This window comes from Eschscholzia californica, unplaced genomic scaffold (assembly GCF_041429995.1).
Source record: "Eschscholzia californica isolate CP2 unplaced genomic scaffold, dmEscCali1.0.p SCAF_1, whole genome shotgun sequence".
Taxonomy (NCBI): Eukaryota; Viridiplantae; Streptophyta; class Magnoliopsida; order Ranunculales; family Papaveraceae; genus Eschscholzia; species Eschscholzia californica.
The window spans coordinates 16,001,460-16,017,065 of NW_028238198.1; the positions used below are offsets into that span (position 1 = coordinate 16,001,460).

At 37.1% G+C, this 15,606-nt stretch overlaps 2 non-coding genes across 2 annotated transcripts; both read left to right on the forward strand.

The window, feature by feature from the left end:
* The first annotated feature begins 13,255 nt into the window (after positions 1–13,255).
* Positions 13,256–13,415, forward strand: LOC147564531 (U1 spliceosomal RNA). Its single transcript, XR_015231687.1, has one exon. It is a non-coding gene; the product is annotated as a U1 spliceosomal RNA (small nuclear RNA).
* A 432-nt stretch (positions 13,416–13,847) lies between these two features.
* Positions 13,848–14,045, forward strand: LOC147564532 (U2 spliceosomal RNA). The gene has a single exon (XR_015231570.1). It is a non-coding gene; the product is annotated as a U2 spliceosomal RNA (small nuclear RNA).
* The last annotated feature ends 1,561 nt before the right edge of the window (positions 14,046–15,606 follow it).

The following is a 15,606-nucleotide window of genomic DNA, read 5'->3' on the forward strand; positions in this document are numbered from 1 at the left end:
GCCTCAAAAGCGCCCAATGCGCCCTAAACGCCCATTCGCCCACGCCGCGCGTGCGCGTGCGTGGTTTGCGTGGTGCAAACCACGTGAGTCACCTTTCTATTTTAAAGAACATACCATAAATATATGGAAGGTTCTATATAAGGAAATAAAATGTTTCCTCCTTCATAAATGTGGTACTAACTCAAAATCTCGGTTTTGAGTTAATGGTACCCATACCAAACGAATTTTGTAATAACTCACTCATACGGAATCGGATTTGGACAAAATTTGAGTCTAAATTCAAGAGCTCGACGAGACGAATCCAACTAGACGTCTTGATCGAGATTCCGATGAATATAAGTACCTCAAATTAAGGAAAAACCGGTCCAGCTCCTTTTGAGCTAAGTGCCGATTCCAACAATCCCCCACATGAATGATTATTACATGTTCGAAATCACAGCAAACTGACTGACCTTACTATGCTAAAATGCTGACAGACAGTGGTTCTTACGCGGAATGTCGCTGCATCGGATGAAGGTGGCTTTAAAGCTTTGAACCTTTCCTAGTGATAACTATCAGGTTTACAAGGACAACAGTGAACTGTTAGTCTTGAACTGAGTCCTGGTAATTGTAAGCCAAATATAATTAACACACAGCTAATTCCTTACTTGTTCTAAGTTCTCGGTTGTGTTCTTTGCGGTCATGAACGTTCCTAGTTTCGTGTGTGCATTAGAGAAGTCAGCCTAATACGACCTTCTCATAGAACCGACACCAATTCCCACACATATAGGTGTTTCCTACTTAGGTACACTGCTATACCTTCCTTATAGACAAATTTCTAAATTTTTCGGACACATTAAAAGCTGTAAGCTTAACCTCTGCATTGCAGACAACACTGATTTCATCCTAGGAATGGGAAAGAGAAAAAAAAAAAAAAAAAAAAAAAAAAAAAAAAAAAAAAATTCTCTTCCAGTGTTTTGTTCGAGTCAGGATATAACTTCAGTTTCCCTTTGAACCTAGATCGTGGGATCTCCAGTCTTCTAGGTAGGGTTTCATTATGCCTTTACTCATTTACTTTAGGCAGTAAACCCATTCCCCTTGATGAAGCAATTACAAGATCTCTAGGCAGTCCCTTAGTGAAAGGATCAGCTAGGTTTTCTTTAGATTTTACATAATCTATTGTAATAACTCCTTCAGAGAGTAATTGCTTCACGGTATTATGTCTTCGACGGATGTGTCGAGACTTACCATTATACATTTTACTATGTGCCTGAGCAATCGCAGCTTGATTATCACAATGAATCTTGATTGCAGGCACAGGCTTAGGCCATATTGGTATATCTTCTAAAAACTGTCTAAGCCACTCGGCTTCTTCTGCAGCTTTATCCAAAGCAATGAATTCTGAATCCATCGTTGATCTAGCAATACAAGTTTGCTTAGAAGATTTCCAAGATATGGCAGCCCCTCCCAGTGTAAATACATAACCACTGGTTGATCTTGTATCATCGGTATCGGATATCCAATTTGCATCACAATATCCTTCAAGTACTTCTGGGTACTTGGTATAATGGAGTTCATAGTCCTTTGTATACCTTAAATACCGTAACAACCTTGTTATGGCATCCCAGTGAGTACTACTTGGATTACTAGTAAATCTGCTTAGTTTACTAACCGAAAGAGCTATGTCTGGTCTAGTACAATTCATTAAATACATAAGGCTTCCTATAATCCTTGAGTATTCTAATTGTCTTACTCCATTCCCAGTATTCTTCATAAGATGAATACTTGGGTCTAATGGAGTTACTACAGTCTTGAGATCATGTTTACTAAATTTTTCTAATATTTTTTCTACATAATGAGTTTGAGATAAACTTATCCCTTTACTAGTCTTAGTAAGTTTGATCCCCAAGATTACTTCTGCTTTTCCTAAATCTTTCATATCGAAATTCTTAGAAAGCATTTTCTTAGTAGTGTTGATGACATCTAAGTTATTTCCCATAATTAGCATGTCATCTACATATAGACACAGAATAACACACCCTTTATTTGTGTTCTTAATATAGACACATTTGTCACATTCATTTATTTGGAATCCATTTGATAATAATGTATTATCAAATTTAACATGCCATTGTTTTGGGGCCTGTTTCAACCCATATAGTGATTTCACTAATCTACAGACTTTCTTTTCTTGGCCAGGAACCACAAACCCTTCAGGCTGGTTCATATAGATTTCTTCTTCTAATTGCCCATTTAAAAAAGCTGTTTTCACATCCATCTGGTGAATTTCCAAGTTATATAAGGATGCTAAGGATACTAACATTCTTATAGAGGTTATTCGACTCACCGGAGAGTAGGTATCGAAATAGTCCAATCCTTCTCGTTGTCGAAAACCTTTTGCCACAAGTCTTGCCTTGTATTTGTCAATGGATCCATCTGTTTTTAATTTCTTTTTAAAAATCCATTTGGAACCTAAAGGCTTACATCCAGGTGGAAGATCTACAATTTCCCATGTATGATTTTGCATAATGGAATCTATTTCACTATTTACAGCTTCTTTCCAGAATGGAGCTTCTGGGGTAGCCATTGCTTCCGTGAATGTCTGAGGCTCATTCTCAACCATATAGGTGAGAAAATCAGGACCAAAAGTCTTAGCTACCTTTATCCTTTTACTTTTTCGAGGTTCAACCTCATTTTCTTTTTCATCCGTACTATCTCTTTGAGATGTTTCTGGAATTTGGGTATCTTGTTCCCTATCACGTTTTCTGGTTTCAGAATATTTATCCAAATTTTGTTTATAAGGAAAGATGTGTTCAAAGAACTCAGCATCCCTTGATTCTAAAATAGTATTTGGATGAATGTCTGATATTTCTGATTTGTGTACTAAAAACCTATAAGCACCACTATTCATAGCAGGTCCTATATATACACAATCTATTGTCTTTGGTCCTATCTTGACTCTTTTAGGAAGAGGGACTAATACCTTTGCAAGGCACCCCCACACTTTTGTGAATTTAAAAGAAGGTTTCCTTTCTTTCCATATTTCATATGGTATTTTTCCTGTTTTTCTATGGGGCAATCTATTTAGTAGATGGTTTGCTGTGAGTAAAGCCTCCCCCCACAAGTTCTGTGGTAAACCAGAACTTAGTAACAAAGCATTCATCATCTCTTTTAAGGTTCTGTTTTTACGCTCGGCTACACCATTTTGTTGAGGTGTGTATGGAGCTGTCGTTTGATGAATAATGCCACTTTTGACACATAATTCTTTAAAGGGAGATTCATATTCTCCTCCTCTGTCACTTCTTAGTGCTTTTATCTTTTTGTTAAGTTGATTTTCTACTTCATTTTTATAAAGTTCAAACTTCTCTACTGCTTCATCTTTACTTCTAAGTAAGTAAACATAACAGTAACGAGTAGAATCGTCAATGAAAGTAATAAAGTATTTCTTTCCACCTCTAGTTTGAACCAATTTTAAATCACATATGTCACTGTGTATTAAATCTAATGGTTCTGTATTTCTTTCTATGGAATGAAATGAAGTTTTTGTTGATTTAGACTCGACACATGTTTGACACTTTTCTTTAGTGTCAACTTCGAATCTTGGGATTAAATCCATATTCATTAACTTCTTTAATGAATGGTTATTTACATGGCCAAGTCTTTTATGCCAAATACTACAAGAATCAACAACAATATAAGCAACATTATTTTTATTAATAATTTTTGGAGATACAGTTATTACATTCATCTTGAATAACCCCCCACATAGATAACCCTTACCCACATACATACCACTCTTGCTTAATACAAAATTATTAGACTCAAATACTAGCTTGAACCCATTTTTTGAAAGCAAGGAACCAGATACCAAATTCTTACGAATATCTGGTGCATGAAATACATCGTTGAGGGTAACTTCTTTTCCTGATGTGAATTTCAGAACTACCTTCCCTTTTCCAGCAACTTGAGTAGTAGAAGCATTTCCCATAAAGAGGGTTTCTCCTTCTGGAATTTTGGTATATGTAGAAAACAAGTTTTTGTCTCCACAAATATGTTTAGTGGCTCCTGTATCAACCCACCAATCACTTGGATTTCCACCAACCAAGTTGACTTCAGAAACTACATTACATATATTAAGGTTCTGAAGGTCTTCTGTTACTTCTTCTATTTCTTCCTCCATTCCAGTAACCAAAGCACATAGGTTCTGGAGTTCTTCATCTTCCACAAGAGAGGCCTGATTTTTAGCCTTCTTGTTCTTATTGAATTTGCCGTTTTTAGTACGACAATCTCTAGCAAAATGACCCTTTTTGCCACAATTGTGACAAGTACCATCAAAGCGGTCATTTTTCTTTGATGGCTTACCTGGCCTCATTCTTTTTCTTTTCTGTTTGGGGTTTGATTCACCCTCAACCATGTTGACTTTTGCAGAAGAAGACCCAATCTTATCTATCTTCTTTTCTGCATTACGACTATCCTCTTCAATTCTTAACTTGAGGATAATTTCTTCAAGAGACATTTCTTTGTTCTTATGTCTCAAGTAGTTCTTAAAATCCTTCCAAGATGGAGGTAGTTTTTCAATCATAGCCCTCACTTGGAATGATTCATTTGCAACCATATTCTCAGACTTTAATTCTTGTAAGAGAAGTTGAAATTCCTGGACTTGAACCATTACTGGTTTAATATCAGTCATTTTAAAATCCAGAAATCTACCCACTATAAATTTCTTAACTCCTGCTGTTTCAGTTTTATATTTATTAGCCAAGGTCTCCCAGAGTTCCTTAGCCGTGTCTATACCATAATAGACATTGTATAAACCATTTTCCAGTGAGTTAAGAATGTAATTCTTACATAGAAAGTCTGAGTGCTTCCATGCTTCAATTGCAGATACATGCTGAACATCTCCATCCCTTTCAAGAGTCGGCTTCGGTTCAGATAGGTACTTGACTAACCCTAAAGTAGTCAAATAGAACAACATCTTTTGTTGCCAACGCTTAAAGTCAACTCCAGAAAACTTCTCTGGTTTCTCTGCGTGAGTTGGACCAACTTGCTTAACAACGGATTCTGTGGTTGTTGCCATTTTCTGATAATCAAAATAACAGAACAAATTAATTTTTTGTTTCAACCAGAAAAACAAAAAGTAAACAACTTCACTGTCTTAAGATTGTTGTTTTACTGGTATTATGAAAAAACCAAGAATCTGGTCTTCCTGTTTTAATAAAAACAGGGATACACCTTAGAGTGTCTTTCTGAAATAAATTCAGAGATAACTTTAATTCTAAAAGTGTTACTGTATTCTAACAGATTAAACAAGAAAAGAAAAACTAATATAATTTAAAACAATGATAAAATAAAAAGTTAGAGAGAGAAAGCCGAGTCGAGTTGTCTCTTTCCTTAAGACAGTGAACACCCTGGTATTAGTACTAAAACCAGTAAGGTGTTTGTCTCCCAGGATACAACGGCTGTACCTTTCAGTGTGACGACTAAGAGTACTTCGTTTTTCTGAAAGCGTGCGAACTTAGAACAAGCAGTAAGAACGACAGGTGACTTGACTTCTTAAACTCTAAATGCTCTTGTAACTTTGAATGCTAAAACTTTCGTGTTTTATTTGCTGGATTTTGTTTGGTATTTATAGAAGTATTGGTGACACTTCAGACAGGTGCCTTAGAAAAGAATGGATGCTTCCCAACAGTCATATTTGTCTATTGGTTTTCGGGTGCCATGTTGACCGTCAGATCTTAACGGATCTATTAAGATCTCGCGCATTGAACGCCCACCGTTAGATCATCAACGGATCTATCTTAAAGAGCGCCAAATATCCTGACCGTCAGATCATATCTATGATCGTAAAATCCAAGGCTCCAATCGCTCCTCGCGACGATGCGTACGTGCGAAGTGCAAAGTGCGTGCGGGCGCCTCAAAAGCGCCCAATGCGCCCTAAACGCCCATTCGCCCACGCCGCGCGTGCGCGTGCGTGGTTTGCGTGGTGCAAACCACGTGAGTCACCTTTCTATTTTAAAGAACATACCATAAATATATGGAAGGTTCTATATAAGGAAATAAAATGTTTCCTCCTTCATAAATGTGGTACTAACTCAAAATCTCGGTTTTGAGTTAATGGTACCCATACCAAACGAATTTTGTAATAACTCACTCATACGGAATCGGATTTGGACAAAATTTGAGTCTAAATTCAAGAGCTCGACGAGACGAATCCAACTAGACGTCTTGATCGAGATTCCGATGAATATAAGTACCTCAAATTAAGGAAAAACCGGTCCAGCTCCTTTTGAGCTAAGTGCCGATTCCAACAATCCCCCACATGAATGATTATTACATGTTCGAAATCACAGCAAACTGACTGACCTTACTATGCTAAAATGCTGACAGACAGTGGTTCTTACGCGGAATGTCGCTGCATCGGATGAAGGTGGCTTTAAAGCTTTGAACCTTTCCTAGTGATAACTATCAGGTTTACAAGGACAACAGTGAACTGTTAGTCTTGAACTGAGTCCTGGTAATTGTAAGCCAAATATAATTAACACACAGCTAATTCCTTACTTGTTCTAAGTTCTCGGTTGTGTTCTTTGCGGTCATGAACGTTCCTAGTTTCGTGTGTGCATTAGAGAAGTCAGCCTAATACGACCTTCTCATAGAACCGACACCAATTCCCACACATATAGGTGTTTCCTACTTAGGTACACTGCTATACCTTCCTTATAGACAAATTTCTAAATTTTTCGGACACATTAAAAGCTGTAAGCTTAACCTCTGCATTGCAGACAACACTGATTTCATCCTAGGAATGGGAAAGAGAAAAAAAAAAAAAAAAAAAAAAAAAAAAAAAAAAAAAAATTCTCTTCCAGTGTTTTGTTCGAGTCAGGATATAACTTCAGTTTCCCTTTGAACCTAGATCGTGGGATCTCCAGTCTTCTAGGTAGGGTTTCATTATGCCTTTACTCATTTACTTTAGGCAGTAAACCCATTCCCCTTGATGAAGCAATTACAAGATCTCTAGGCAGTCCCTTAGTGAAAGGATCAGCTAGGTTTTCTTTAGATTTTACATAATCTATTGTAATAACTCCTTCAGAGAGTAATTGCTTCACGGTATTATGTCTTCGACGGATGTGTCGAGACTTACCATTATACATTTTACTATGTGCCTGAGCAATCGCAGCTTGATTATCACAATGAATCTTGATTGCAGGCACAGGCTTAGGCCATATTGGTATATCTTCTAAAAACTGTCTAAGCCACTCGGCTTCTTCTGCAGCTTTATCCAAAGCAATGAATTCTGAATCCATCGTTGATCTAGCAATACAAGTTTGCTTAGAAGATTTCCAAGATATGGCAGCCCCTCCCAGTGTAAATACATAACCACTGGTTGATCTTGTATCATCGGTATCGGATATCCAATTTGCATCACAATATCCTTCAAGTACTTCTGGGTACTTGGTATAATGGAGTTCATAGTCCTTTGTATACCTTAAATACCGTAACAACCTTGTTATGGCATCCCAGTGAGTACTACTTGGATTACTAGTAAATCTGCTTAGTTTACTAACCGAAAGAGCTATGTCTGGTCTAGTACAATTCATTAAATACATAAGGCTTCCTATAATCCTTGAGTATTCTAATTGTCTTACTCCATTCCCAGTATTCTTCATAAGATGAATACTTGGGTCTAATGGAGTTACTACAGTCTTGAGATCATGTTTACTAAATTTTTCTAATATTTTTTCTACATAATGAGTTTGAGATAAACTTATCCCTTTACTAGTCTTAGTAAGTTTGATCCCCAAGATTACTTCTGCTTTTCCTAAATCTTTCATATCGAAATTCTTAGAAAGCATTTTCTTAGTAGTGTTGATGACATCTAAGTTATTTCCCATAATTAGCATGTCATCTACATATAGACACAGAATAACACACCCTTTATTTGTGTTCTTAATATAGACACATTTGTCACATTCATTTATTTGGAATCCATTTGATAATAATGTATTATCAAATTTAACATGCCATTGTTTTGGGGCCTGTTTCAACCCATATAGTGATTTCACTAATCTACAGACTTTCTTTTCTTGGCCAGGAACCACAAACCCTTCAGGCTGGTTCATATAGATTTCTTCTTCTAATTGCCCATTTAAAAAAGCTGTTTTCACATCCATCTGGTGAATTTCCAAGTTATATAAGGATGCTAAGGATACTAACATTCTTATAGAGGTTATTCGACTCACCGGAGAGTAGGTATCGAAATAGTCCAATCCTTCTCGTTGTCGAAAACCTTTTGCCACAAGTCTTGCCTTGTATTTGTCAATGGATCCATCTGTTTTTAATTTCTTTTTAAAAATCCATTTGGAACCTAAAGGCTTACATCCAGGTGGAAGATCTACAATTTCCCATGTATGATTTTGCATAATGGAATCTATTTCACTATTTACAGCTTCTTTCCAGAATGGAGCTTCTGGGGTAGCCATTGCTTCCGTGAATGTCTGAGGCTCATTCTCAACCATATAGGTGAGAAAATCAGGACCAAAAGTCTTAGCTACCTTTATCCTTTTACTTTTTCGAGGTTCAACCTCATTTTCTTTTTCATCCGTACTATCTCTTTGAGATGTTTCTGGAATTTGGGTATCTTGTTCCCTATCACGTTTTCTGGTTTCAGAATATTTATCCAAATTTTGTTTATAAGGAAAGATGTGTTCAAAGAACTCAGCATCCCTTGATTCTAAAATAGTATTTGGATGAATGTCTGATATTTCTGATTTGTGTACTAAAAACCTATAAGCACCACTATTCATAGCAGGTCCTATATATACACAATCTATTGTCTTTGGTCCTATCTTGACTCTTTTAGGAAGAGGGACTAATACCTTTGCAAGGCACCCCCACACTTTTGTGAATTTAAAAGAAGGTTTCCTTTCTTTCCATATTTCATATGGTATTTTTCCTGTTTTTCTATGGGGCAATCTATTTAGTAGATGGTTTGCTGTGAGTAAAGCCTCCCCCCACAAGTTCTGTGGTAAACCAGAACTTAGTAACAAAGCATTCATCATCTCTTTTAAGGTTCTGTTTTTACGCTCGGCTACACCATTTTGTTGAGGTGTGTATGGAGCTGTCGTTTGATGAATAATGCCACTTTTGACACATAATTCTTTAAAGGGAGATTCATATTCTCCTCCTCTGTCACTTCTTAGTGCTTTTATCTTTTTGTTAAGTTGATTTTCTACTTCATTTTTATAAAGTTCAAACTTCTCTACTGCTTCATCTTTACTTCTAAGTAAGTAAACATAACAGTAACGAGTAGAATCGTCAATGAAAGTAATAAAGTATTTCTTTCCACCTCTAGTTTGAACCAATTTTAAATCACATATGTCACTGTGTATTAAATCTAATGGTTCTGTATTTCTTTCTATGGAATGAAATGAAGTTTTTGTTGATTTAGACTCGACACATGTTTGACACTTTTCTTTAGTGTCAACTTCGAATCTTGGGATTAAATCCATATTCATTAACTTCTTTAATGAATGGTTATTTACATGGCCAAGTCTTTTATGCCAAATACTACAAGAATCAACAACAATATAAGCAACATTATTTTTATTAATAATTTTTGGAGATACAGTTATTACATTCATCTTGAATAACCCCCCACATAGATAACCCTTACCCACATACATACCACTCTTGCTTAATACAAAATTATTAGACTCAAATACTAGCTTGAACCCATTTTTTGAAAGCAAGGAACCAGATACCAAATTCTTACGAATATCTGGTGCATGAAATACATCGTTGAGGGTAACTTCTTTTCCTGATGTGAATTTCAGAACTACCTTCCCTTTTCCAGCAACTTGAGTAGTAGAAGCATTTCCCATAAAGAGGGTTTCTCCTTCTGGAATTTTGGTATATGTAGAAAACAAGTTTTTGTCTCCACAAATATGTTTAGTGGCTCCTGTATCAACCCACCAATCACTTGGATTTCCACCAACCAAGTTGACTTCAGAAACTACATTACATATATTAAGGTTCTGAAGGTCTTCTGTTACTTCTTCTATTTCTTCCTCCATTCCAGTAACCAAAGCACATAGGTTCTGGAGTTCTTCATCTTCCACAAGAGAGGCCTGATTTTTAGCCTTCTTGTTCTTATTGAATTTGCCGTTTTTAGTACGACAATCTCTAGCAAAATGACCCTTTTTGCCACAATTGTGACAAGTACCATCAAAGCGGTCATTTTTCTTTGATGGCTTACCTGGCCTCATTCTTTTTCTTTTCTGTTTGGGGTTTGATTCACCCTCAACCATGTTGACTTTTGCAGAAGAAGACCCAATCTTATCTATCTTCTTTTCTGCATTACGACTATCCTCTTCAATTCTTAACTTGAGGATAATTTCTTCAAGAGACATTTCTTTGTTCTTATGTCTCAAGTAGTTCTTAAAATCCTTCCAAGATGGAGGTAGTTTTTCAATCATAGCCCTCACTTGGAATGATTCATTTGCAACCATATTCTCAGACTTTAATTCTTGTAAGAGAAGTTGAAATTCCTGGACTTGAACCATTACTGGTTTAATATCAGTCATTTTAAAATCCAGAAATCTACCCACTATAAATTTCTTAACTCCTGCTGTTTCAGTTTTATATTTATTAGCCAAGGTCTCCCAGAGTTCCTTAGCCGTGTCTATACCATAATAGACATTGTATAAACCATTTTCCAGTGAGTTAAGAATGTAATTCTTACATAGAAAGTCTGAGTGCTTCCATGCTTCAATTGCAGATACATGCTGAACATCTCCATCCCTTTCAAGAGTCGGCTTCGGTTCAGATAGGTACTTGACTAACCCTAAAGTAGTCAAATAGAACAACATCTTTTGTTGCCAACGCTTAAAGTCAACTCCAGAAAACTTCTCTGGTTTCTCTGCGTGAGTTGGACCAACTTGCTTAACAACGGATTCTGTGGTTGTTGCCATTTTCTGATAATCAAAATAACAGAACAAATTAATTTTTTGTTTCAACCAGAAAAACAAAAAGTAAACAACTTCACTGTCTTAAGATTGTTGTTTTACTGGTATTATGAAAAAACCAAGAATCTGGTCTTCCTGTTTTAATAAAAACAGGGATACACCTTAGAGTGTCTTTCTGAAATAAATTCAGAGATAACTTTAATTCTAAAAGTGTTACTGTATTCTAACAGATTAAACAAGAAAAGAAAAACTAATATAATTTAAAACAATGATAAAATAAAAAGTTAGAGAGAGAAAGCCGAGTCGAGTTGTCTCTTTCCTTAAGACAGTGAACACCCTGGTATTAGTACTAAAACCAGTAAGGTGTTTGTCTCCCAGGATACAACGGCTGTACCTTTCAGTGTGACGACTAAGAGTACTTCGTTTTTCTGAAAGCGTGCGAACTTAGAACAAGCAGTAAGAACGACAGGTGACTTGACTTCTTAAACTCTAAATGCTCTTGTAACTTTGAATGCTAAAACTTTCGTGTTTTATTTGCTGGATTTTGTTTGGTATTTATAGAAGTATTGGTGACACTTCAGACAGGTGCCTTAGAAAAGAATGGATGCTTCCCAACAGTCATATTTGTCTATTGGTTTTCGGGTGCCATGTTGACCGTCAGATCTTAACGGATCTATTAAGATCTCGCGCATTGAACGCCCACCGTTAGATCATCAACGGATCTATCTTAAAGAGCGCCAAATATCCTGACCGTCAGATCATATCTATGATCGTAAAATCCAAGGCTCCAATCGCTCCTCGCGACGATGCGTACGTGCGAAGTGCAAAGTGCGTGCGGGCGCCTCAAAAGCGCCCAATGCGCCCTAAACGCCCATTCGCCCACGCCGCGCGTGCGCGTGCGTGGTTTGCGTGGTGCAAACCACGTGAGTCACCTTTCTATTTTAAAGAACATACCATAAATATATGGAAGGTTCTATATAAGGAAATAAAATGTTTCCTCCTTCATAAATGTGGTACTAACTCAAAATCTCGGTTTTGAGTTAATGGTACCCATACCAAACGAATTTTGTAATAACTCACTCATACGGAATCGGATTTGGACAAAATTTGAGTCTAAATTCAAGAGCTCGACGAGACGAATCCAACTAGACGTCTTGATCGAGATTCCGATGAATATAAGTACCTCAAATTAAGGAAAAACCGGTCCAGCTCCTTTTGAGCTAAGTGCCGATTCCAACACCTCTTTCGGGGCAATGGGGCATATAAAGATCTTTTGAGATGAGAAACGTAATTCGGATGAGTTATTGTTACATAAAGTTGCTTCTACGAACTACTAAAACAATTGGCTACAGAGGATTGAATAGACTTAGCACTACTGAACATGATTGAACTGTATATTTTAACCCTTCTTTTACGAAAATCAGACAACAATATAATCACAAACTACTTATTTTTGTGATTAAAAAAATGCATTTGTTCATTAGATAAAGTCATGGAGCTAAAACTTGTTTGTTTTGTCATGTGGGGAGGGACAGATGAAGTGATGGAGATACATGTAGTTATTTGGGCTTGATGGAGGTACACTTCCTCCTACAAGTTACTTGGGGCTAGCCTTGAGCTCTAGTAAGCGGCTTCGCTGGATCTAGCAAGGTTATTTTGAAAGAAACCCTCGCCGGATTTGGCGAGGGTTATAGGTCTTTGATGTTTGATTGTAGATACAGAGGAGAGAGCTCTCTAATCTTTGATCTCAGACATGGAGGGAGGGAGGGAGGGAGAGAGAGAGAGAGATAGGGATAAAGAGAGAGAGAGACATAGAGAGAATTCCTACGAGGCAGCCATCAAGAGAGAGATTGAGTTGGGAAACAGAAGGAGAAGATAACTTCATTAGGGTTTTTAGTTTTGTAGAGTTGGAGAAAGAGAAATTAGGGTTTTTATTAAAAAGAGTAATAAGGGTATATATGTCACATTTTTTATTCAGACTTAATTATTCAGATTAAAAAAACAAATATCTTATTTATAAAAAAACAAATATATATGTCATATTTTTTATTCAGAGAGATTGAGTTGGGAAGGAGAAGGAGAAGTTATCTTATTTATAAAATAATTCAGTCATTTCAGATTCAGCCAATTCAGTTCAGCCAATTCAGATTCAGCCAATTCAGATTCAGCCAATTCAGATTCAGACCTCCATGAAAAAACAAACACAACCTTAGTTGTGTGCTCATTCAGAACTTGATAGTCCCACATCAATAAAAGTGAACAAAAAGCTATAGAGAGTAGTTGTACAAGAGAAGATTGAGGAGTGACTCTAAAACATACTTACCTGGACGGGGTCAATGGTTGATCAAGAAGGACCATGGCCTAGGTTAGTGACCTCCATTGCACTTAGGAGGGGCACTCGCCTAAGATCTACCCAAGTGGTGGAGTCTACGTCATAATTTGTGATAGAGGGGGTACGCGTCCGCGCGGCCCCTGCCACTTTTATGTTTAATGTTTGAAATGGTGGAAGCATATATAGACTAAATTTGTGATATTTTCAACTTGATGGAACAAACTTGCTATCCTCTGTTTGTGTTTACACCAATTGGATTATTGCAATATCTCTGGTGGTACAAGCTCAGTATCTTGTTGTAGACAACAATAGCATTCGTTTTGTATGGTTGTTGTTCTTCATGAATCTAATGAATTGAATTGAATTTGATGTAATCTCGTTAGTTGTAGCGGTCTATCCATATCCTCTAGTTTATGAGCAATAGTCACCGGATGAAAGTCGTTTTTTGAAAATTAATCGAATCAATAAATAAGCATAAATATAGGGTGGGTCGACATAGTCCCACACAGATGGGTTCAAGCAAGCAAGGGAGTTGGAAACAATTATAAAAACACAAGACAGATAATGAAGAAAGAATACCTTTCTCGGCCTTTTGGCTAAGATCAAGTGTAGTATCTGTTCTTATCAGTTTAATATCTGATATGTGGACCATTGGTTCACACGATATTAAATTAATTTTTTTCATGGGGGAGGGTCCATCACAGTAGCTTGCTGCTGGGGCTCTCGAGTGTCGCCTTTGTATTGCACTATTGCATTGGCCTGGCACACCCCCTACCAATCCTTAACTTCCAAAATTTGTTAGTGCCTTCTGTCTTTCAGTACAGATTACTGAAAGTAGTTTCAGGTAGTCCTTCCCTAGTTTTCTTATTCTTCAGGAGATGCAATACCTTGACGCAGTTGCATACACAGTATAAAAGTCTCTTTCCTAAGCTGCCCCCAATTGAAGCTTACTCATAATGCCAAAAAAAAATTAAAGCTTACTCATTGAGGCATCTTTGAAGCTTGCTCAAGGTACTGCATCTCGTGAAGAATAAGAAAACTAGGGAAGGACTACCTGCAACCAGGGCCGATCCTGAGATTTCGGAGGCCCGAAGCCAGTTTTAAAAATGTAGCCCACACGCTTTTCACAAAGAAAAAAGTTATATACTGAAACTGTTTATATTTTTTTTTGCACGTAATGTGAGGTATCGACTCGGGCTCGGAGAGAGCCCTCGTCGATCCTTAATCGACCTCCCGGTCAAGTGGTTCAACGAATTGAAAAAAATATTAGAAAATAATTCTTAGAGAAAATAGCACAAAGAAATTCAATCTTTTTTTTGTGCTTATGGTGATAGTGTTGGTTGTGGTTTGATAGTGATTTTAGTGTAGAGGTTTATTCATGGTGGTGGTTGTGGTGTTGAGGTTTAGTAATGGTGGTGGTGATGATGGGGAGGGTCCATCACAGTAGCTTGCTGCTGGGGCTCTCGAGTGTCGCCTTTGTGTTGCACTATTGCATTGGCCTGGCACACCCCCTACCAATCCTTAACTTCCAAAATTTGTTAGTGCCTTCTGTCTTTCAGTACAGATTACTGAAAGTAGTTTCAGGTAGTCCTTCCCTAGTTTTCTTATTCTTCAGGAGATGCAATACCTTGACGCAGTTGCATACACAGTATAAAAGTCTCTTTCCTAAGCTGCCCCCAATTGAAGCTTACTCATAATGCCAAAAAAAAATTAAAGCTTACTCATTGAGGCATCTTTGAAGCTTGCTCAAGGTACTGCATCTCGTGAAGAATAAGAAAACTAGGGAAGGACTACCTGCAACCAGGGCCGATCCTGAGATTTCGGAGGCCCGAAGCCAGTTTTAAAAATGTAGCCCACACGCTTTTCACAAAGAAAAAAGTTATATACTGAAACTGTTTATATTTTTTTTTGCACGTAATGTGAGGTATCGACTCGGGCTCGGAGAGAGCCCTCGTCGATCCTTAATCGACCTCCCGGTCAAGTGGTTCAACGAATTGAAAAAAATATTAGAAAATAATTCTTAGAGAAAATAGCACAAAGAAATTCAATCTTTTTTTTGTGCTTATGGTGATAGTGTTGGTTGTGGTTTGATAGTGATTTTAGTGTAGAGGTTTATTCATGGTGGTGGTTGTGGTGTTGAGGTTTAGTAATGGTGGTGGTGATGATAGTGGTAATAAAGGTACAGTGATAGAGGTTTAGTAATTGTGGTGGTTGTAGAAGTACAATGCTAGAAGAGTAATCGTAGTGGTGGTAAAAGTATCAAGTAAATTAATTTAAAAAAATACAATTTAATAAGAAAAAACTGTTTATGCTTGAGATTGAACTTGGGGTTGT